Source organism: Phaenicophaeus curvirostris, chromosome 3 (genome assembly GCF_032191515.1).
Source record: "Phaenicophaeus curvirostris isolate KB17595 chromosome 3, BPBGC_Pcur_1.0, whole genome shotgun sequence".
Taxonomy (NCBI): Eukaryota; Metazoa; Chordata; class Aves; order Cuculiformes; family Cuculidae; genus Phaenicophaeus; species Phaenicophaeus curvirostris.
This window is the reverse complement of record NC_091394.1, coordinates 96,616,384-96,638,483: the sequence shown is the minus strand read 5'-3', so window position 1 is coordinate 96,638,483 and position 22,100 is coordinate 96,616,384. Positions and strand designations below refer to the sequence as shown.

Sequence of the window (22,100 nt, the reverse complement as noted above, 5' to 3'; positions counted from 1 at the left end):
CTATTACCTTCCTAGACTCTCATGAGAACCTTCTTGTTTCTAAGATAACCAATTCATACAGGTTTAAATGTATTGCTAAATAGCTTGAGATGTGATTTATCTTTCCTAAATATTTTGGTGTTTCTGTTGTCTGCCTGATGTAACCCAGCCACTCTCTTACCTGAGCGCCCATTTCTGCCAAAGAGACCCTAATGTCAATCCCATTGAATATTGTGCTGCAAGTAGTGACCAAGAGCAGATGCTCAGTGAAAAAGATATGAGAAATTAAACTAACATACACATATATACTATTAAATAACAAATAATTTCTATAATTTAGTGCTTAAGATCACATACATATAAAATTCACATATACATATTATAATAGTGAATGTGGTTTTCTTTGCTTTTATGATTTGGTTTTTATGCTTTTGTTTTAAAGAATTGAAATTTTCAGTCTTTTCTCTGCTGAGATCACTGTGGACAGAGCTGTGGAATCAGTATAGGCAGGATCAGGCCATGGTGAGTAAGCATGGCTGTGATCAGGAAAGCATGTCCAGCCTGCCTATGCTCACCATCTTCTTGCATACCCTCTCATGCAGGTGGGAGAGCTATCCAGATTTGTAGTGACGGTGAAAAATCAAGTCATTTCACTAGGACTACTTTTACTACTGATAAATGAAGCCAAAAAAAAAAAAAATCAGAATAGTGTGCTGGGGCCACAGCTTGTCAGTGAGTTGATTTCTCAGTGCCAAGGACCTTCAGCTTCCATTAACTGCAAGTGCCTGAAGGTGGAAGTAGGTGGCAAAATGTAGGTGTCAAAGCCTCAGAAATACTGTCCTAAGCTTTTTGTCTCTCCTACTTTCAAGAACAACCATGTGCTTTTAAAAGACTTCTTAAGTATGCATCATATGCCATGGACAAGTTTCATAAGTATGGATTGTTCTACAAAAATGTCTTGAGATCCTAGCCAAGTGCCAAAACTGGTCCCTTGGAGATGCATCTTGGCAAGTGGTGTAAACAGTGCCACGATGTTACAGTAAAATGGGACACTATGACTGGCTCATATTTGTGTTTGAAAAAAACAGGTTGATGGTCTTACTGCAGGTATTTTCCTCATTATCACCTTCAGTTCTTCAAGCAGATGAGTTTCTTCTCCTTTGCCCCAGTCGTGGGACAGTTGAAAATATTTGAATTTTTCCCCCTCCCCACGCCCCCTGTCATGGAAATATGTACAGTTTAATTGTAAATATCCTTTTCTTTGGGCTTTGCCCCTCCCCGCTTTTTTTTTCCCTATGCACATTATTCAGACATAGTTTTGTTTTCTTTTGTATATAGAGATATCTTATGGGCTCTTGGGTCCACAGGCTTGCTATTCTCTCTTTGTCTGATTCCTTTCCTAGTGCATTGTGTTTGAAATCCTTTTTCTAATTAATTAGAATTTAGTATAATCCCATACTTGGAGACAGGGCTGTGGGCCTCGGTTCTGTTTACAAAGCATTTGAACACTGAATATCAAGAGCGTGGGCAGAAAGCAACCTGAAGGTCCTCCAGTTCCCTCCCCGCACCTCCTGGCTTTGACCATCCATCTTCCTTTGGCCCAAGGTAAAACCAGAAGCAAGTTTCACTTTTTCTGCAGTGGTTGCTTCATGGCCCTGAGATGCTGCTGGCTTCTTCAGCCCTGTTGGGGGTTCCTCTTGTATGGAAAGTTCAGCTTTTGCCGTTTCTCTCTGCTCTCAGGAAGGAGAGCGAGAAGTTTTACTCTGCAAGCCAATTGCTTTTCAAAATCTGAGGTGTTCCCTGGACTGGGACAACAATATAATTACTTGGGAGCAGACAGTGGTCTTTGGGGTGAGGTGATGAGTGGTTTTCACCAGTCTTTTATGAGCAAGTTAGAGTCCCTTGGCTGCCTCCCTTTACAACAGCTTTATTGGAGGAAGACTTATGGACATGATGTCCTTCTTGTTTCTCTCCCATAGAGACAGGTAGTTGTCATGGTCAGTTAAGGGCTGAACTTCATCTTGACGAACGCCATCTCAATGGACATAATCTCCAAGCCTACCAGCTTGATAAAGCTCTTGCAGTTGAATGAGACAGTGTTTTTGGGGGGTTCAAAGTGCTCCATTTCCATTACTTGCCTTCCTGGGCAGACCGAAGCTGGTTATTTTGCCTAGCTGGCCACACACTGCTTTGCAAAGCTGCTCTCCTAAGCAGAGGCGGGTGACCTTGCACTTGCTGATTTGGTTGTTGGCCTCCGATGCTGACTCTCTGCATTGCATCTTGTAAATAACTCTGGTTTTTGGTTTAATTTCCTGGATCTCTTTATGCCTTGCCAAAAATAATTACAACCTCTGAGACTGGGGTTTGCTGGGTGAGGGGGAGGAGGGCACACAAGAACCTGCAATCCATGTTTTTTATGTCTTTTCATCAACATGGTGTGGCCAACGGGACTGGGATCTCCCTTCTGGGGCATGAATCAGTCTGCACTCCTGTTCACCTGGGATCACTCCTATTCTGTGCATGAGGTTTCTTCTGTTCAGCATCATCTTAAATTCATGTCCCGGGCGATGCCTCCCTTGCCTGCTTTTCTTTATTACCTCTTAATGTGCCTTCCCAAGTAAATCTTGAGCTTGGATAAACCTCTTCTGCAAAGAGGTTTGCAGCCTTTCCTTGGCTGCAAAGGTGTCTCTCTCCGCAATTTTCCTCCTCTGGTGCCTGTGTATATCCTGTGTATCCTTCCTTTGTACACGCAGAGATACTTTTCTGCTTCTTAGCGTGTTTTTCAAGCACTTTGGAGCTTGTACATCCTCCTTGAGAGGCGGATGGATGCCGTTGCTCCTGGTTTTTCATCTGAGCTGGTGGTAACTGTGGTCATGTGCAGAGCCGGTGGGGAAAGCAAGAGTATTTTTAGCGTGCACTTCTGTGCGCCGCTCAGGGGGCCGCCCACAGTTGAGTATTAAAATAATAGCGGGGACATTGGGTAAGCTTTGCAGCAAAATGTTGATATGCAAATTGCCATCTTAAGAGCAAACCTCAAGGCGATTTTTGGCAATGCACGCAAGGCTCTGGAGCAGTGTGTTTTGAATAAAGATTACAGCAAAGGGATTTCGCCCAGAGGGCACGCTAGTCTCATTTATTCTGAAGCTTAGCAAAGCTGGTAATTCAGTGTTGGAAGCCAAAAGGGTGAAATGTGTGCACCTTTAAAAAGGTATTAGATTAACATTGGCAAAACAAAATGTAACATCACCTCTGTAACTTGAATTTCCAGAAGCAGTAAATCCAGTTGCAAGTGAATTCTGGGCACTGTTCAGGCAAGAGGTGGCTCTGATGGCTGCAGAGTTGGTTTGGGAGGTGTGAAGGCATTGTCTGATAATAAATGAGCTTATGCCAGCTAACTCAGTGCTGCTTTGACTTTTATTTTCAAGTTGGCGATAGGCAGCTTGGTGCTTGGAAGCTTTCAATAAGAAATTGGATAAAATAGGAATTGCTTTTTTGTTGTTGTTGTTGTTGTTTCATTTTACTGGTTACTGAGTTCATCGTGGCACTGCTGAGAAGGAAACAACAATAACTGAGGAGAACCAAAGCAGTGAGTTTATGGTTCTTGATCAGTGGCTGTCCAAGATATTCCTGTGTCCATCATAAAATGAAAGAATCATAGAATGGCTTGGGTTGGAAGGGATCTTAAAGATCATCCAGTTCCAACCTCCGTGCCATGGGCAGGGACACCTCCCACTAGACCAGGCTGCTCAAGACCTCATCCAACCTGGCCTTGAACACTTCCAGGGACGGAGGTCCACAACTTTCTCTAGGCAATCTGTTCCATCTCAGTTTGTTTTGATGTGATGGTTTCCTGCTCTCCAGAAAGCTCACAGGAGAAAATTTCTTCCTAATATCTCATCTCAATCTCCCCTCTTGAACACTTCCAGGGAGGGGGCATCCACAGTTTCCCTGGGCGACCTGTTCCAGAGCCTCACCACGCTCATTGTGAAGAATTTCTTCCTAATGTCTAATCTAAATTTTCCCCCTTCCAATTTAAAGCTTTTGAAGTAATTTAAAGTCATCAGTAGAAGTCAGAGGTACCATTTCTCCTTCTCTCTCCCCCAAGCTCAGTTGTATTCAACAGCTACTGCTACAGCAACTATGTGGTTTTTGAGGTAAGTTACATAGTTATCCTGCCTAAGTAAGGCCAAGGAGCACTGAGGGAGATCAAGAGAAGCTATTAGCTGCCATGGGATCGCTGGCCAAAAGGTGCCCTCGTTAATATTTGAGCAATGAAAGCAGACGGCAATTTTAACCTCTTGGCAGTAACTTCTGCATGGTTATACCTTCTTACCCACTCTTGTCTTATGTTTCTGTTTTGTCCTTGATCCTTATTCAAAGCCAGGTTGGATGAGGCTTTGAGCAACTTGATCCAGTGGAAGGTGTCCCAGCGTATGGCAGGGGGGTGGAACTGGATGATCTTTAAGGCCCCTTCCAACCCAAACCATTCTATGATTCTACTTTCCAACCTTATTTGACTTCTAGTGTCCCTTTGTCTCATTACTAAATGATATATTTAAGATGTCCTAGATGACTTGAACACTAGCAAGAGCTTAGATCCTTTCCCTCCTCTCACACACGTCCCTATAACTATATTTTAAGGTGAAACCGTAGTTATTGAATAGTTCCTTTGTGCTGGTGATGGGTTTAATTCAGCTGAGACGCTATGGGAACATGTTCTCCTGACTTTGATACAAGTTTGTGTTGATCAGCTTAGTTCACTTGTGTCCTTTAATTATATGTTCCAACACTGTAAGACTTCTAAATACCAAATTTTGAGGGTGTTCTCTGCCAGAACTGCATGGTTTAAGTGCAGATCCTCTTGGCAGGCATCTCAGGAGCTGTTGACTTCCCTCCTTCATAACCTCATCCTCTCTTTCCTAGTTTTTCCTTCCTTAAAAGTCAAACAGATTTGATAAAAAAAGCAGAGCTCTCTAAAACATTAGAAGAAAATACATAAGAATTCAGAAAGTGGTGGCCTGTAAAGTGCTCTTATAAGTGTATTGTTCTGTTAAGATCACAATGTCTGCTTCCATCTCAACAACACTGGATGAGTCAAATAAAAACACCTCCCTAGTTTGGTGCAGGGTTGTCTTGAATCTTCTTTACTGTGAGGGTGTTGAGGTACTAGCACAGGTTGCTCATGTAAGTGGTGGTTGCCCCGTCCCTAGAGGAGTTCAAGGCCAGGCTGGACAAGGCTTTGAGAAACCTGATCCAGTGGGAGCTGTCCTTGCCTGTGGCATGGAACTTGATGGTCTTTGAAGTCCACTTGAACCCAAACTGTTCTATGATTCTTTGTGTTTGTCCTATGCTGCGCCTTGCATCTCTGCAATATTAAACAGAAGCTGCTGGTTACATCTTCCAATAGCACTTCTTGTGATGCCTTATGCCTTGTTAGGATGTTGATTCTTCCTTTCAAGGTCATAAATGACTGTTCCTGACTTTGAATTGCTCCAAGTCTCTGTCACTCTGTTCTTCCCCCTTGGGGACATCACCTATGAATGTCAATGTGCTCTTCATTTCCCCTAACTTTGTTTTTTTGATGAGGTATCTTCAGGGAACCTCATAGCTAACCATCAGGCCAGTGTTCCTGTCTCTTCAGACTGTTTCTGCATTCCCTGATGTTTCTCGTTCAATTTATGTTGAACTCTCTGCGTTCAGTCTCCTATTTTAAGGTCTTTTACTCGGGAATTGTCTTCTTTTTGTATTTATACACCATTTAATGTGAGGTAGATGTGATTCCAAAGTGATGCAGTTGATAATACCTTTCAAATTGTTTGTTGTAATTAACAATCTTGGGAATAAGGTCCTTTATATATGTAAACACATATATTGACCAGGGGCACCACACCTGAAATACTGCATCCAGCTCTGGAGTCCTCAGAACAGGAAAGACATGGACCTGTTTGAGCAGGTCCAGAGGAGGGCCACCAGAATGATGAAAGGCCTGGAACGCCTCTCCTATGAAGAGATGCTGGGAGAGTTGGGTTTGTCCAGCTTGGAGAAGAGAAAACTCTAAGGAGACCTTATTGTGGCCTTTCAATACTTAAAAGGGGCTTTTAAGAAAGCTGGGGAAGAACATTTTAGCAGGGCTTTTAGCAATAGGACAAGGGATAATGGTTTTAAACTAAAAAGGGAGAAGTTTAAAAAAGGTATTAGGAAGAGATTTTTTATGCTGAGGGAGAGGTAGGTGTCCCATCCCTGGAGATGTTCCAGGTCAGGTTGGATGGAGCTCTGAGCAACTTGACCTGGTTGAAGATGCTCACTGCATGGGGGTTGTACTAGATGGCCTTCATGGTCCCTTCCAACCCAAACCATTCTTTGATTCAATGAAAATTGCACAAATAACATAATTTTTTTTTTTTTTGGTCCATACCTTGGCTCCTTTGGTAGTTATGATATTGGCTGCTTTGTGTGGGGAAACAGAGATGGTGAACTGTGATCTCACGAAGTAAGAAACAGTTTTGTAAAACTGTGTGTTCAGACTAATTCTGTCTGCCATACAATGTGCCAAGAATTTGTGATCCTCAGCAGGCATTTGACAGATCTTAACTCGTTATGCTATGTCTTGTCAATCAAAATTAAACTCCTACCTCATTCCTTCCTACTTTCTCTCTCTTCCAGCTTTTTTATTTAGGTTGGTCATTAAAATTGCTTATAACCATAGAAACGAGGAAAACCCATCCCCTTGCATTCCGGATTTTTAGTGTGATATTCCTGTACTGACATCATGTGAATTATATACACCATGGCTTAAAAAAAACCCCAAAGCCTGCAGGTAGGCAGAGTTGTCATTAATTCTTCGGTATAATGGGGTCGTTCCTATGGGTGCTAACCAAAGATCATGGCCCTTTGGCATTACTGAACAGTGTCCAGCTGAAGGAGAGACCCTGCTGTGGAGAAGTTGTCTGACAAGATAGAGTCAGAGAAGAAAACAGATAGATTCTGTGGGATGGGAAGGGGTGGGAGGATGAATTAAGGAGAAGATCGTTCAGCAAGGAATTGCACGCCTGACATAGTGTGTGTTGGTAATCTCAATGTTGTTTTTTCATCCTTCTAAGGCTGCTGGCACCATTGGGTGTCCTGGAGATGGGCATAGTATTAATACTTGTGTAAAACTGGGCCAATAGGTTTCTACATTTAAGGACGTGAACCCCTTCTTGGCAGGATGATATTTGTCATGGTGTAGTTTGTTCTGAAAAATTAAAATCATCACTGGTTTTTGCTTTTAGAGGCAGTTTAAAAACACTTAGAATCATAGAATAACCAGGTGGGAGGAGACCCACCGGATCATCGAGTCCACTTGACCGAAGGCTACATAAAGGAGATGGAAACTCGTGTTAGGAGCCGTGAACATCCAGAGATTTCAGTGTTGGACTCTGTGTGCTGGACAGATAATACTCTTTTCTTTTGGAGTAGGGTGGCATTGCTTGAGACAGGATTTCTGACTTACCACCACCACCTGAAGTTGCACTCAATCATCCTAATATTAGGGTTTTTATTTTCACAAGTGGAAGGAATAATTGATCTGAAGAACATAGTTAACTGCAGCTGCCAGCGCTGCTCTCTCTAACTTGTTCACTTTTGCTTATTTTATCATAGAATCATAGGATGGTTTGGATTGGAAGAGACCTTAAGGATCATCCAATTCCAACTCCATAAGTTCCCAGTTCATAATTTTATGGATTATGAGAAGTTGGTAGGACATGGAAAGCAAAATAGATGGTCAAGGAGTGACTTTCCAGAGTACTGATGGCAGGGCTGGAGCGATCCTCTGTTTATTGCAATTTGCAAGGAGCTCTAAATGCACTGAGATGTGATGTGCATTAGAGAAGGGAAAAGTGCAGTCTTAGCACCAGAACAGACTAGCATGTATTCTAGATGTACACCAAGCATAGAATCATAGTATTGTTTGGGTTGGAAGGGACCTCAAAGCCTATCTAGTTCCAATCCCCCTATAATGGGCAGGGACACGTCCCACTAGACCAGGTTGCTCAAGGCCCCATCCAATCTGGTCTGGAACACCTCCAGGGAGCAGCATCCACAACTGCCCTGGGCAACCTGTGCCAGTGTCTCACTGCCCTTATTGAATTTCTTCCTAATGTCTACTCTAAATCTTTCCCCTTCCAGTTTAAAGCCATTCCCCTCATCCTGTCACTCCATGCCCTTGTAAAATGTCCCTGCCCAGCTTTCTTGAAGGTTCCCCTCAGGGACTAGAAGGCCTCTAAGCAGTCACCTCTACTTTAATATTTTCCAAACAGATTTTAAGAAAACAAACCCACAAAACCCAAACCTCCCAAGACTGTTGAATGTTGATACATAGACTTTCTGTTCACTTGTCGATGTGCAGATGTGAACCAGTAGGTGGTGGCACTTCGTGTTGATGCTTCCTTAGCTGTGCTACAGGAGGAATGGGTTTTGTGCAAGGAATCCTACATCTCTGTGGTGGCAACGCACATAATTCGTGTGTCACCATACAGGGATTATGAAGAGTGAAGGTTGCCTCCTTTAAAAATTGCAGCATGTCCTGATATTCTAGGATGGAATCGTAGATTGTTCCTGAGGTAGTTGGATGTGGGAGTTCCATTACTTTCTATAGGGAGGCTTGTCTCTTGGAAAGATGAATTCTGAGCTTAGGCCAGAGAAGTCACTAGGAAGAAGTGTTGTGTGATGTAGCATGTCAAGTTGTTGCCGAGCAACATCTTATAAATTAAAGGTCTGACTTGTTTACCCTGTCTTCAGAAACCAACACCAGTTTATGTACCTCACCTTCAAGGCTCTTGATTTTTTTCATGTGTTAGGGGTTCTGTTAGAGGTTGGCTTTTGAGGGCATTAAAATAGATTGTGTTCATCAAAGAAGAGGAAAGGGTAACTGAGTGCTTTTTCTAAGAGTGTGAAAACTCAGGGCAGGAGCTCCTTCAGCATCCTTTGCTGCTCTCTCCAGCCCCAATGACATCCCATATGATTTCACTTTCTCCATTATCTCATCACATGGAGGGATAAGAAAGCTTCGATGATAACTCTGGAGGGTTGACTCCTGCATGATGATGATCCCGCTTAAAACCAACCAGCCAAGATTTTCAACAGTTCAATTGGAACACTCCATTTGAGGAATAATTACTTCTTTTGAGTAATGCTTCTACATCCTTACCTTTGCACAGTGTAGAAGTGACTTTACCTGAGTTGCCTAGGTCATTCTTTTTCTTATTTTTTTCAATTTTATGTGTTATTAAAATATAATAAAATGCATTAAAAGCATGTTAAATACTTTCTGAAGCATTAGTTTCCAGTTTGGGGCAAAAAAGTTCAGTTCTTAAATGTGAGTGTATTTGTTATATCATTAACTAGAGTGTCCAGAGTTATCTGAGCTATCAGATCTTTACAGATGCTATTCTAAAACATGCAGTTGTGTATCAGTACAGGTATGTTATCTCTGCCTGTTTATCCATACAAAGCTCATGCACGTGCACTCTTGTATGAATAATTTTCCTCAAAGTAATATTTTTTTTTTTCATTTTTCTATGCATTTTTACTGGACCTATTAGAGTGAGACCTGAGGAGGCCACAAAGATGATCCAAGGGCTGGAGTACCTCCCATATGAAGACAAGCTGAGAGAATTGGGCTTGTTTAGCCTGGAGAAGAGAAGGATGCAGTAAGACCTTATAGCAGCCATCCAGTACTTAAAGGGGGCTACAAGAAAGCTGGGGAGGGGCTCTTTGTCAGGCAGTACAGGGATAGGACAAAGGGTGATTCTTTTTAGATGAAGGAGGTGAGATTTCAATGAGATATTAGGAAGAAATTTTTTACAGTGAGGGGTTATGAGGCATTGCCACAGTTTGCCCAGAGAAGTCGTGATTGCCCCATCCCTGGAGGTGTTCAAGGCCAGGTTAGATGATGCTTAGAGCAACCTGATCCAGTGGAAGGTGTCCCTGCCCATTGCAGGTGGGGTTGGAACTGGCTAGGCTTTGAGGTCCTTTCTGACCCAAACCATTCTATGATTCTACGATACATTTTTTTTCCACAAATTCACAGTGTGTGAATGCTCCCAAAGGGTGTTGAATGTAAAGATACAGCTACACTCTCAGTCTGGGGAATGTGTGCACTTCAGACCAGGGGAAGTGGAGGAGATAGAACCCTGTATGAACTATTCACTTATGATTTTCATTTTTTTTCCTTTCCCCGAAACAGCAACGATACTGCTGAGCTGGGCCCTTGGGTCCACTGGGCTATTGGCACCTAGTGGCAGTCAAATGGCTCCACAACACAACGGAATAAAATTGTGGGCAAGATATTTTTTGCTGTTTTCTTTCTTTGATAATCCTTCCTGTTTCAGGATATTTCTTTTGTTTTGATTGTTTTTCTCCATATCCCTTCAACTCATTGGAGGTGATGCTATGTTGTATGGACCCAGCCTCTGGACTTTGTGTGCAGGAACATTGTGGGCTCAACGCATGCAGAGATTTAGCTCTGGGTGGCATCTTCTACTCTTACAGTGGATTTCTTGTTTTAACTGGTTAATATTGGGCTATCTCCATCCAGAGTTTTCCCCAGGACTTGCCTGCTTCATTAAGCTCAGGGATGGCCCACAGTCACGGTGCGTTAACTTTTCAGTTGGGTTTTCTGGCCAAAGAAGAGTGTTAATGGGTGCTCTCTGATAGGAACAGATGGTCAACAAAGGTTTAATTTTTCAAGATGTTAACAGGCTGTCTTTGTAAAACCTATAGAGCTTTTTAACAGCAGTAGAAGTAGTTTTCTTGAACTATATCTGTTATTCCCACCTGGGATACCATCAGCACTTATTTGAATTGTGGTTAGAATAGTTGTTTCATGTACTCCAGCTTAAAAGTAGGATATAATTCTTTTCTTGGGTATTTTTGGTTTGTTTTCTGTTCCAACTTCATAGAATACTTTAGAAAATCATAGAATGATCTGGGCTGTAAGGGACCTTAAAGATCATCCAGTTCCAACCACCTTCAACTAGACCTGGTTACTCAAGGCCACATCCAACTTGACCTTGAACACATCCAGGGATGGGGCATCCACAACTTGTCTAGGCAATCTATTCCATCTCAGTTTGTCTTGATGTGATAGTTTCCTGCTCTCCAGAAAGCTCACAGGAGAAAATTTCTTCCTAATATCTCATCTCAGTCTCCCATCTTTTAGCTTAAAACCATTCCACCTCATCCTGTCCCTGCACTCCCTGATAAAGAGCCCTGTCCCCCACCCCCCACCCCCAGCTTTCCTGTAGTTTCCCTTTAAATACTGGAAGGTTGCTATAAGTTCTCCCTGGAGCCTTCTCTTCTACAGGCTGAACAAGCCCAACTCTTTCAGGCTGCCCTCGTATTGGAAGTACTCCAGCCCTCTGATCATCTTGGTGGCCTCTTCTGGACTTGCTCCAACAGATCTATGCCTTTCCTGTGTTGAGGACTCCAGAACTGAACACAGGGCTCCAGGTGAGGTCTCATGAGAGCATAGCAGAGGGGCAGAATCACCTCTCTTGACCTGCTGGTTGCACTTCTGATGCAGCCAAGGATATGACTGACTTTCTGGGCTGCAGGCACACATTGCCGGGTCACGTTGAGCTAAATATCTATATATTATTATTCAAGATATATACTAGAATTAGAAAAAAAGAAGGGGTTTATATATTTATCTGAATCAGTTGTTTGTCTTGCACTTAATTCTTATTCAAGAAATCTCCATCTTTGAAACAAGTGCTTAAAAGGTTTTTATTTCTCTATTTAGGATATGTTATTTCTCTATCTAAAAAGGGTTTATTTCCTCTGTTTTCCATAGCATGGGGAGAATTGGCATATTCCAACCCTGTTTCGTGTACAGAGCTTAACTGATTTGTAACATTCAGTAAATAGTATGCAAAAAGTATGCTTATTAACAACCTGAGTAATCACCAACAACAGTGTAAATACAAGGTTAATGAGATTAAGAGGAAAGAGGAACATAAGTGTTTGAGTGCTCCTCCCTGTGGCCCCGAAGCCAGTGGCAGCCCTGTTTCTTTTGGTGAGCCCAGCATGGCTGTAGACGCAGCAGTGATTTTGCTGCTGTTCCCCATACAATGCTTAATGAGTTCCTACTGCTGGTATTTTTTCTTTAGATACTGCATAATATTATTGAATCCTACTCCTTGCAAGGGGTTTTGAGCTTTTTTATATATAAATCTTTATTTTTTCCCCCGTTTGTTTCTAGTGCTAGGGCTCAGCGCTAAAGCATCTCATCAGCCCTTGTCTTCTAAAGTCTCCTACCAGGCATCTGGTGCCCTCCTAGGTACCTCCTCAAGACTACCAGAGGATTTGACCCAAGTCTTTTGTGGGAAACATGCTACCAGAATATTGTACCCAGAAGCGCGTTGAGATTTAGCTCTTATTTTTTTTCATCCCAAGCTCCACTTGTCTTTATTTCATCTGTTTGTTGCCTTCCTCCTTCCAAGTGTTCTCCATCACATGCTGTCCGTTAAATCTTGCAGGGAGAGAAAAACCCATTTCCAAGCAGGAACATGACATTTTTTCTGCTGTAGTATCTCTCAAGCCCTCTCCTTTTTCCAGGTTAGTGAGTTTTCTAGACACGATGCTCTCTGTCCATCTTCCTCTAGCCTCTTCTGGCAGTCATCAGTGTCCTCTTAGTGCCAATACCTCAGAATTGTTTATTTCAGTTTTTTCACCCAGAACTGCCTATCCGTGATTGACTGAGAGCAACTCTAGGCACCGACTCCCCTTACTGGTCAGTTGTCAAACTGCAGCCTGTTTTCTTGGCTTTTTGGGGGTTTTTTACTATTTTAAATTAAAATGCCTTACCAAGAAACCTATTTCGTTTAGTCAAGATAAATCTTGTACTTCTGACCCTACCTTTTTACTGTAGTTCTTATTAAACCATGAACCTTCAACACAAACAAATCAGGTATGGTATGGGCGCTGCACATTGCCTAAATGAATTATTTGCCTCCTACCTTTTGGGTTTATGTGTTGTGGTTTTGGGCTACTACTTTTCTTGGTTTGGGGTGGTTTATTTGTTTGTTTGGTGTTAGTATTGAAAGTTATTTTCCTCCCATTTCAATTCACTGATGCTGTGAGAGGGAAGAGATGTAATTCCATCAAATTGGTGTCCAACCATACAGCCTTGGAGAAGTCATAGAACCATAGAATGGTTTGGGTTGGAGGGGACCTTAAAGATCATCCAGTTCCAGCTCCCCTGCCATGGGCAAGAACGCTTTCCACTGGACCAGGCTGCTCAACGCCTCATCCAGCCTGGCCTTGAACATGTCCAGGGATGGGGCATCCACGGCTTCTCTAGGCAATCTGTTCCCTCTTGGTTTGTCTTGATGTGATGGTGTGATGGTTTCCTGCTCTTCAGAAAGCTAAGATGATGCATTTTTGATGACACCAGTTCCTCCCTTGCCTTGTGAAGACACAATATGGGGCACTCTGAGGAAGAAGAAAGCAGATCTTGAGCTTCCTTTGTAGGATGATCTCTTTCCCCTTCTCCCCAGTGCCTGCTATGGTTGCTAACTGGGAGACCAGCTGAACTCGGTTATGCTCTCTCAGTGCTGAGGTTTTTGATTTTTTAGTCACGCTACTGGTCAGTAGGCAGAGAGCTCGCACTGGTGCTTTCACACGTTGCAGCGTAGTTGAACGGATATTGCTGATATTCAGGACAGAAAGAACTTCATAAGGGGAGGAAGGCATTAAAACCAACAGCAGGATTGCTTATAGTTTCATTTTGATCTCTTTGCAAATAGAAAAGTGATGTAAACAGTAAATGTATGCATGAGTGCAAGGGAGGGACTTGCACATATTGCTGTGCGAGGGTAGGGGAAGCTATTCAGCTTGCTGCAGTGTGTTACTAATACTTGTGTATGAAGGCTTAAAACGGGAGATGTTAAGACTTGAGAAATCTATTCTGTTACTTCGCAAGTGGGTGATTAAATCTTTCGCATTTGCTTCTTTTTCACTGTGGGAATCTTTAAGTCGTTATGCTTGTTTTCTTTAGGAATCGTATTAAAAGCAAAGAGTGGCTTCATTATTTATTTATTTATTTTGGGAAAGCACTCCTCTTTGCCTGTTTTATGTGAAAGCGCTTTAATTGATCTTTCAGATGGTTGAGAAGAGGACAGAGAAGAAAATCTTTGATGCAATGTATAATTCTTTCTGGTTTTGCCTCAAAATAAGAAGTCACTTTGCTGAGATTTATGTATCTAAACACAGTTTATGCACATGATGCAGCGACATTTTATCTGCTTACTGCAGCAGGCTGATGCAAAGAAATGCCTTGATCAATGGTATGAACTGGTTCAGGATAATTCCCAAACTGTTCCAGTGATAAAAACGGTGCCACTATCTTGTCACCTTGATTCTAATTACTGTATCTTTTTACATTTATGACTTTTTTAATTTAATGTACATTTAATTCAATTTAATTTAATGTGATGCAAGTCCATTTCTTGCTGTGCTGTATTGAAGCAGAATAACACCCTTTTAAATGAAGAGTCCTTCCTGTGCATTTTGCAGCGCTAGGATGCTTCAGAGGCAGGTGAGATGACTGTGCCTTGTATACAATTCTCCTAGATAGACAATACTGCATTAGAGAGCTTATGCAAGCCTGGCAATTAAACACAGATTGTCAGAATTACAAAGCATCACTTGGTATCAGCACCTCCCTCCTGCCTGTTTGTGGTGAAATAACTAGGGAGATTCGATGCCACTGCACACTTACCTTCAAGGTTTGAGGTCTGAGCTTCTCTAGTCTGCAGATGCTGGCTGAATAAGAAATATTTATGGGTTGGAATCACCTTGCTTTGCCTCCGTTGCAGTCAAAAGTCAAATGAAATATGTCTTCTTCAGTGTTTGTGATCTGTTGTGTCTGAGATGTGGATGACGTTCATGCATTAATGCACATTGCCATGGTTTGATTTTTGAATACTAAAGATTTCTGTGGATACCTGGACATGGTCTGCAATGGCCAGCTGAAACTCTTCCTAAAACAGAGAGCCATATCCTGTCATGGTGAGCTGACACCAGAGCTTGGTTCTGGTTTATGGCAGGATAACATGGCAATAGTGGGACTGAACTCGAACACCCCATCAGAAACCTCTTCCTAGCATGTAATCAGTGTAGAGCTGCACAAATGTATGTTCTGTTCTTGGAGGTTTGCCTGGTAATGATCGAGTAGGGTGTCGGTATTGTGAGCTGGATGATGTGTGAGCGCAAGACGAGAAGGATGGTACCTGACTTGGATAACTTCAAATTTATTGGAGACTAGAAGTGAGATGATGGTGAACAGCATCAGAACTGCAAACAAACCCCAGTCAACAGAAAGGGCATTTTGGGGTGGTAGGTCCTGTGGAAGCCTGATGTCCTACATAGGCAGCTTTGGGAAGTCCTCTAGAGGCTGGGAAGACCACAGAGATGTATATCATGGGGCTATTGGAACCTTCCTGTATCATTGAGTTTTGTTAATGTAATGGAGTTAAAATACTCGCAAGCGATTCAGCTTCTCAGAAGTTGTGTGAATGTGTAAAGTAAGTGACCCCCCCCGCCCTTGTTGAAAAGACTTTTGATAGTTTGGAAGCTTTCAGCTGCATTTGTTTGAAATATGCTATGTGCATTTTTGATACATTGTTGAGTTGTTCTTATTTAATATTGAGCTTGAGAAGAAGCAGCCCCTGCCTGCTCCCCTACAAAAAAAGATGAGAAAATGTAAGGAAAAAGAGTTCGTCATGAAAATTAAATTCACTTAGAATCATCTAGTTTAGAAAGATGCCTTTAGAAGCTTGTTCTCTGCTTTTGTAGAAGGATGGTGTTATAGTGCTGTACTGTATCAGAGAACTCCATAACAGCAACTCCTCTGACCTGAATGACTGCTTAGACCAGTAGGGGTTTTGTGTTTAACCGAGTGAGTATTTTAGCTTGGTGTCTCCAGAGGCAAAAGGAAGGAGTAGCTGCTCTGAGGGATTAATATGGAGTGAATTAGCTGTTTCTAAAAGGTATTAAAAGCTGCAATTGCTATAGCGGGATTCAATCCCTGTGTTGTAAATGAGGAGCAAGATGCTGCGGTCCATCACTCTGTTGCAGATACTCCTTTTGGTGGACCTAGCTGCTGTGGGTGACACAGTGGTCTGGTCCAAGCATGAGGACATCCATCTGGGTCGCAGGTGAAGACAGCTTGTTATTTGGTTTATGTGTGCTTAAATGAAAGGTGCTTAGGTCAGATGAAAACGAGGGGAAAAAGAAGCCAACACCAAATGATGTTTCTGACCATTAATCATAAAACTAGTTATAGAAGACCTCAGGGACATTTATTCCCTTTTCTCTCAGTTTCAGGAAGACCGCAGGCCAAATGATTGTCCTCACCACAGGGATGCTGTTTCTTGACCCTAAAAGCTGCATCCTAGTATCTTTCCCTTGGCTCCCAGCCACAGGGCAGGAATGCCCAAGGACTATCTCACAAGGAGAGAATGGTGGTGTCCTCTGAATGTTGCTCCCAGGCAACATCTTTGATCTTGTTAGGGACTAGCTTGGAGTACTGAGACCCATTTTCCCATTATTAGGGTTATTCTAGTGACCCAGCAAAGCCTGGAGCAGCCCAGCCCTTGTTCTGCTGGCTGGGCTTGGTGTGAGTTTTTTGCCACCTTCTCAGAATGGCTCTCGATTCAGCTTGCTTTTTATAGAAACATGCTTTCATCATTTATAATACTACAGGCTCTCCTGCAATGGAGGAGGTTTTGGCTGTTATTTTTAACTGAATGTTTCATTGATCTGATTTACAGCAAGAGCTGCTGCTGCTGTATTAACAAGAAAGCAGAGAGCCAGCCGTGGTGTGGGGTGGGGAAGGAGCAGTGTGGGGAGGTCTTGAGTTATCTCCTATGTCAGAGCTAATGCATCATGGAGCTGAAGCACAAAGATGCCTTTTTGGATCGTTTTAAGACAATAAAAGTCAAGGCTCCACTCTCTTTTAAATGGATCCATGGACTTAAGCCCTATCCCTCATTGTGGTATTGGTGTGCTGGTGACTGCGTGGTGTGCCTGTTCGAGAGCCCGATTAATTCAAAACAAAACCCTACCAAAAATAATAATAAAAAATTACTTATGTATTGGGTAGATAAGAAGTTGTCTTAACTCTGTGAGGTTGCTTGCTGCTCTTTCTTGGGTTGAATAAATCTTGTTTGCACCTCCAGCTGAAAAAGCTAAGTGCCGGCCATCGGGACGCAGTGACACCTTGGTTGGTGCAATAGGGTGGTTTCTTGCCTGTGATGTGGACTGTGAAGTCTCCATTGCTGATGCTTTGCTTCATGATGAGTGCAAACCAGAACTGGGAGCACCCAAAAACTTCAGTGACAGGTTTGAGTGTTCAGCTCAGTCCTAACCAACTGCATAAATAAAGCTGGAAGCCTGAGGATGGGTTATTGGTGAACCAGAAAATTAAATACAAAACCAATGTCTGGAGCACGGGTATGGAAGTGGGAACAGATGAGCACTATTAGGTTGTTTTCAAAAGTGTTGGAGCTTTTTGTTTTGATAGTCTGAAGTCTCTCGCTTCCTTTAAGGCTTTCTCTTGTTGCTGTCTTTCTACCTCTTCCATTTTAGTATGTTGGCAGAATTAATCACATCAGAGTAGTTTGCTGATTTGAGCTTTTCTCCTCCACCCAGCCATCAATGAATGTGTTCATGAAGTACATAAGCACTTGATATTTCAGTGTCCTCAAGGGAAATGCAGGAAAATTCAGCAATTATCTATGTTTTGGTGTCATCCAGTCAACCAGTTAGTAGTTGTCCAGGTCTAGATTATTGATATATGCTGCTTGTTGCCTCTGTGGTACTTTGAAGGGTGCTTTGGAGAGGTAATTGAGATATGAATGGGTTTTGAAGCCGCAGAGGAGAAGTATCCATGGTTACAGTGAGGATGTGGAGAGATTGTGACAGAAGTGCCACAGGGATGTAGAGTAGGGAAGCGGGATTATCGTGGCAGGAAGCATTTTGTAGGGGACATGGGCAGGGATGCTCAGCTCCACTGTTGGCTTTGTGATTGTGTTGCACTGTAGGAATGTGTGGTTCTATCACTTCTAAGGCATGTGTTGAGCAAACAAAACAGATGGAGTATCTTCAGTTGAAGGGATATGTGTCTTTTTTCAAGATGCTGTTCTGGAAGGTAGACATTTAAGGCATTGGCCTTAGTCTTCCTGATCCTAAATAGCTGAGTAGTCTGACATTCAAGATACTTGGTGCATTCCTTCTCCTTTCTTGGAAGTTGAACCAAAGGCACTCAAACAACTCAACTATGCAAAGTAGTGCCTTTGTGAGGTTGGGGTGACTGTCTTTGGTTTAGAGATTCTGAGTTGTTTTGTGGTAAGTGTGTCTGTCTGGATGGTCTATAGTCAGAATCATAGAATAGTTTGGGTTGGAAGGGACTTTTAAAGGTCACCTAGTTCCAATCCCCCTGCCATGGGCAAGGTCAGCTCCCACTAGACCAGGCTGCTCCAGACCCCATCCAACCTTGGTTCAGCCTGGCCTGTTGGCTGAGCTTCTTCATATTTTCTTGGTTTCTCCTTTGGCCTGAGCACTAAACTCCCAATTGGACTTTGGACCATGAAGTACCCAATGAACTCAGTGATAGTGTTGTGTTTCAGTTGTCTGCTGATGACATTCAAGGCAGACCTCCATCATTTTCTTCCAACAAAACCACATGAGGGGTTTCTCCTTTACTTAGGAAACGGTTTTCATTGGATGAATGTGTTCAGAAGGGAATAATTTAACTCTTTACATTGCCTGTCTCCTGTATTATTTGCCTGGCAGCTTAAGTCTTGCCAGCTCAGGGTAGCAATCCTCTTGCACTTTGCTGGAGGGAGATCCTGGCTACTGAGGTTTCAGTACTTTAAGGATTGAGCTAACTGGGAGATAAGAGATGACTCCAAACTGCTCTTTTGTGACTGTATGTATGACTTTGCCAAGGAGGAGGTTGCTGTTGCACTGGTTACTACTATTGATGGCACTAATGCAAATGTTGTATGCTTCATCACAAGATATTCTGGACCTCTGAGGATGAGTATGCTCACATATCTGGGATGAGGAAAGCTCTTGCACAGGCAGAGTTGCTCTCTGATTGCTCTTTTCCCTCAATGCCCAAATTAGCTCCTTTGCTGAGATGTTTGTTGTAAACTGTTCTTTTACCTTCTGCTGACTTCAATTTACCAGTGACCTTTCTTGCAGCTTGAATGCAGTGTTCTTGGTATTCTGAGCAATATAAACTGCCTTAAATTATACCTCTCACCGTCCATCCATTTCAGTTTGGTTTTGCAAGAGGATTGTGCATTATCACTTGCAGTTTGCTTTCAGAATTGAGTATGGTGATAAATGCTCATGCCCGAAACTGGAGAATGTGGAGTGCTTTAGGTAGCTCAATGTGTGAAAAAGAAAGAAGATTGGGTTTTTAATTTGATTTATTCACGTGTGTCTTGGATAGACCTCTGTGTCTTCTTCAACCAATGTTTTCTGGGTTTGCAGGTAAAGATGCTAATGTCGTCTGATTTTCCTACCTCACAACTGGAAATACCAGTTAGGGTCATTGAAACTGTAGTGGATTGACCTCGGCTGGATGCCTGATGCCCACCAAGCTGCTCTATCACTCCCCTCCTCAGCAGGACATGGCAAAGAGAAAACAAGATGCAAAAAAACCCCTAGTGTGTCAAGATAAAGGCAAATTAATAAAGCAAAAGCAAAGGCCATGCATGGAAGCAGAAGAAAACAAAGGATGTATTCTCTGCTTCCCATCAGCAAGTGGTATCCAGCCACTTTCAGGGAGGTGGGGCTTCAGTGTGCATAGTGGTTGGTTAGGAAGGCAAATGTAGTAATAACAAATGTCTCTGCTCCTCCTTTCTGTTATCTTTTATTGCTGAGCAGGTTCCGCGTGGTATGGAAAATCCCTTTGGTTAGTTTTGTCCAGCTGTCCTGGCTATGCCCCCTTCCAAGATCTTGCCCATCCCCGGCCTACGAGTGAGGGAGAATGTTGGAGAGGCAGCACTGATGCTGTGCAAGCACCGCTCAGCAGTAGCCAAAACACTGGTGTGTTATTAACACCTTTCTAGCTGCCAATACAAAGCACAGCACTATGAGGACTGCTATGGGGAGAACTAACTCCATCTCAACCACACCAAATACAGCAACAAAGACAGCTGTGACTTGGTTAGAAGCTGGACTAATGCAAACTCTGCCATGTGTGCTTGCCTTTCTGTGCTTCCCCTGCACCTGGAATTGTTTCTGTCTCCATGAGATGGCTTTTGATTGGAAACCTACAGGTGTGTTGCTGTATTTTTCTTCATAATCTCTGGCACTCCCTGAATTTTCACACTGCAGTTCAGTGGAAGGGCTGTTGAGATCCAGCTGTGTTGGCATTCATCAATTTTGCTCTGACTTGACTGCAAACAAGACTGTGTGTTAGATGGCAAAAATAGAAAAAACAGTTCATGCAGTGAGTGATGTAGATCTGGTGTCTGGAGTAAAGTGACAAAAATGAGGTCATTGTTTTAACTGAAGTATATCTTGCTGTTAGTCCCCTGGTCTACTTAATTGTGTCTCAATATCTTGATCAAATGGGAGAGTAATGTAAGTGGATGTGTTTGTTGGAGCATGGCAGGTTTATATTGGAAACGTAATATGTAATTTCCTAGTTGAGCACTGTATACTCGAGGAGCAAGAATGTAGTCTTTAGGACTCTGGTTGTGGGACATCTGCTCCTCACAGGAGGTTTTTGGTTAGCAATATACTGATGCTCTGGTGCTTTTCAGACTGTGCATGTGTGAGAAAACCCAAGTGGGTGAAGACATTATAGGGCTGGAGCAACAGTGACTAGCTGCACTACTGATAGCTACACCACCAAGATTGACTTTGCTGTTGGTGGGGGCACCAACAAGGATGTCACAATAGAAATGTCTCAGGTACAAATCTTAGAAGGAGGATCTCCATCTGCTCTCCACTTTCCATCTACGAAAGAGGAAGTAGAAGGGCTTGGTTTTCTATAGATGTGCTTCTCACCTCCTGACACATCTTCTACCACTTGCCAGCTCCAGTTGCTACCTCCACTAGAAGAGAAATCATATCTCTGGCTTGTTGCCCATTTGTCTGCTTGTAGGTAATCCACTTCCTGTGTAGCTGCTGCAAATATTTTGGTCTAATCTCCAAATGATGTTCACTTACCTTTCTTTCTTAAAGGAGGCCTACAGGAAAGCTGGAGAGGAGCTCTATATCAGGGAGTGCAGGGATAGGAAGAAGGGGAATGATTTTAAGCTGAAAGAAGGGAGATTTAGATGAGAAATTAGGAAGAATTTTTTTCCTCTGAGGGTGGTGAGGCACTGGAAGAGGTTGTCAGGAGAAGTCATGAATGCCCCATTCCTGGAGGTGTTCAAGGCCTGACTGGATGGGGCTTTGAGCAACCAGGTCCAGTGGAATGTGGCTCTGCCCATGGTAGCATGGTTGAAAGTGGATGAGCTTTAAGGTCCCTTCGAACCCCAACCATTCTATGATTCTGTGATTCTTTCCTTGATTCAGCCCTTAATATTTCACCCAACTTTTGAGGTGTTAATTATCTTCTAGGATTCTTTTTTTTTTCTTTCTTTTCCCCCTCCAGTTTGTTTGCAGCTGGATCTTCAAGTAACAAGAGCAGCTGAAAGGGCAGAAGAAAGGGACTTAGTAAGTGGGATAGTCATTGTAGACTGTTGATGATTCTTGTATCACTTGTGAATCATAGAACCATAAAATGGTTTGAGTTGAAAGGAACCTTAATGATCACCCAGTTCCATCCCCCTGCCATAAACAGGCAACCTTCAACTAGATCAGGTAATTCAAAACCTCATCCGACTGGGTCTTGAACACCTCCAGGGATAGGGCATCCATGACTTCTCTAGGCAACCTTTTCCAGTAAGACCTTGCACTTGGCCTTGTTGAACTTCATGGAGTTTTAACAGGACCACTTCTGAAGCCTGTCCAGGCACTCATCAGTTCTTAGTGGTGTTAATCACCACAATGCTGGGAAAGTCTGAGAAAGTGGCATGTGTCACTCCTTGACCATGGGAGGCTGGCTG

General features: G+C 42.8%; 1 protein-coding gene across 6 annotated transcripts in view; it reads left to right on the top strand.

Moving 5' to 3' along the window:
- The window catches only part of TSNARE1 (t-SNARE domain containing 1), a 519,305-nt gene that overhangs the window by 11,464 nt on the left and 485,741 nt on the right, over positions 1–22,100 (top strand). Inside the window, exon 1 of one of the 6 annotated variants that reach the window (XM_069854775.1) lies at positions 6,488–6,796. The exons of the other annotated variants lie outside the window; for them this stretch is intronic. The gene's annotated coding sequence lies outside the window, so the exon portion shown is untranslated. Of the gene's footprint in view, positions 1–6,487; positions 6,797–22,100 lie in introns of those variants that run through there. 6 annotated transcript variants of the gene reach the window in all.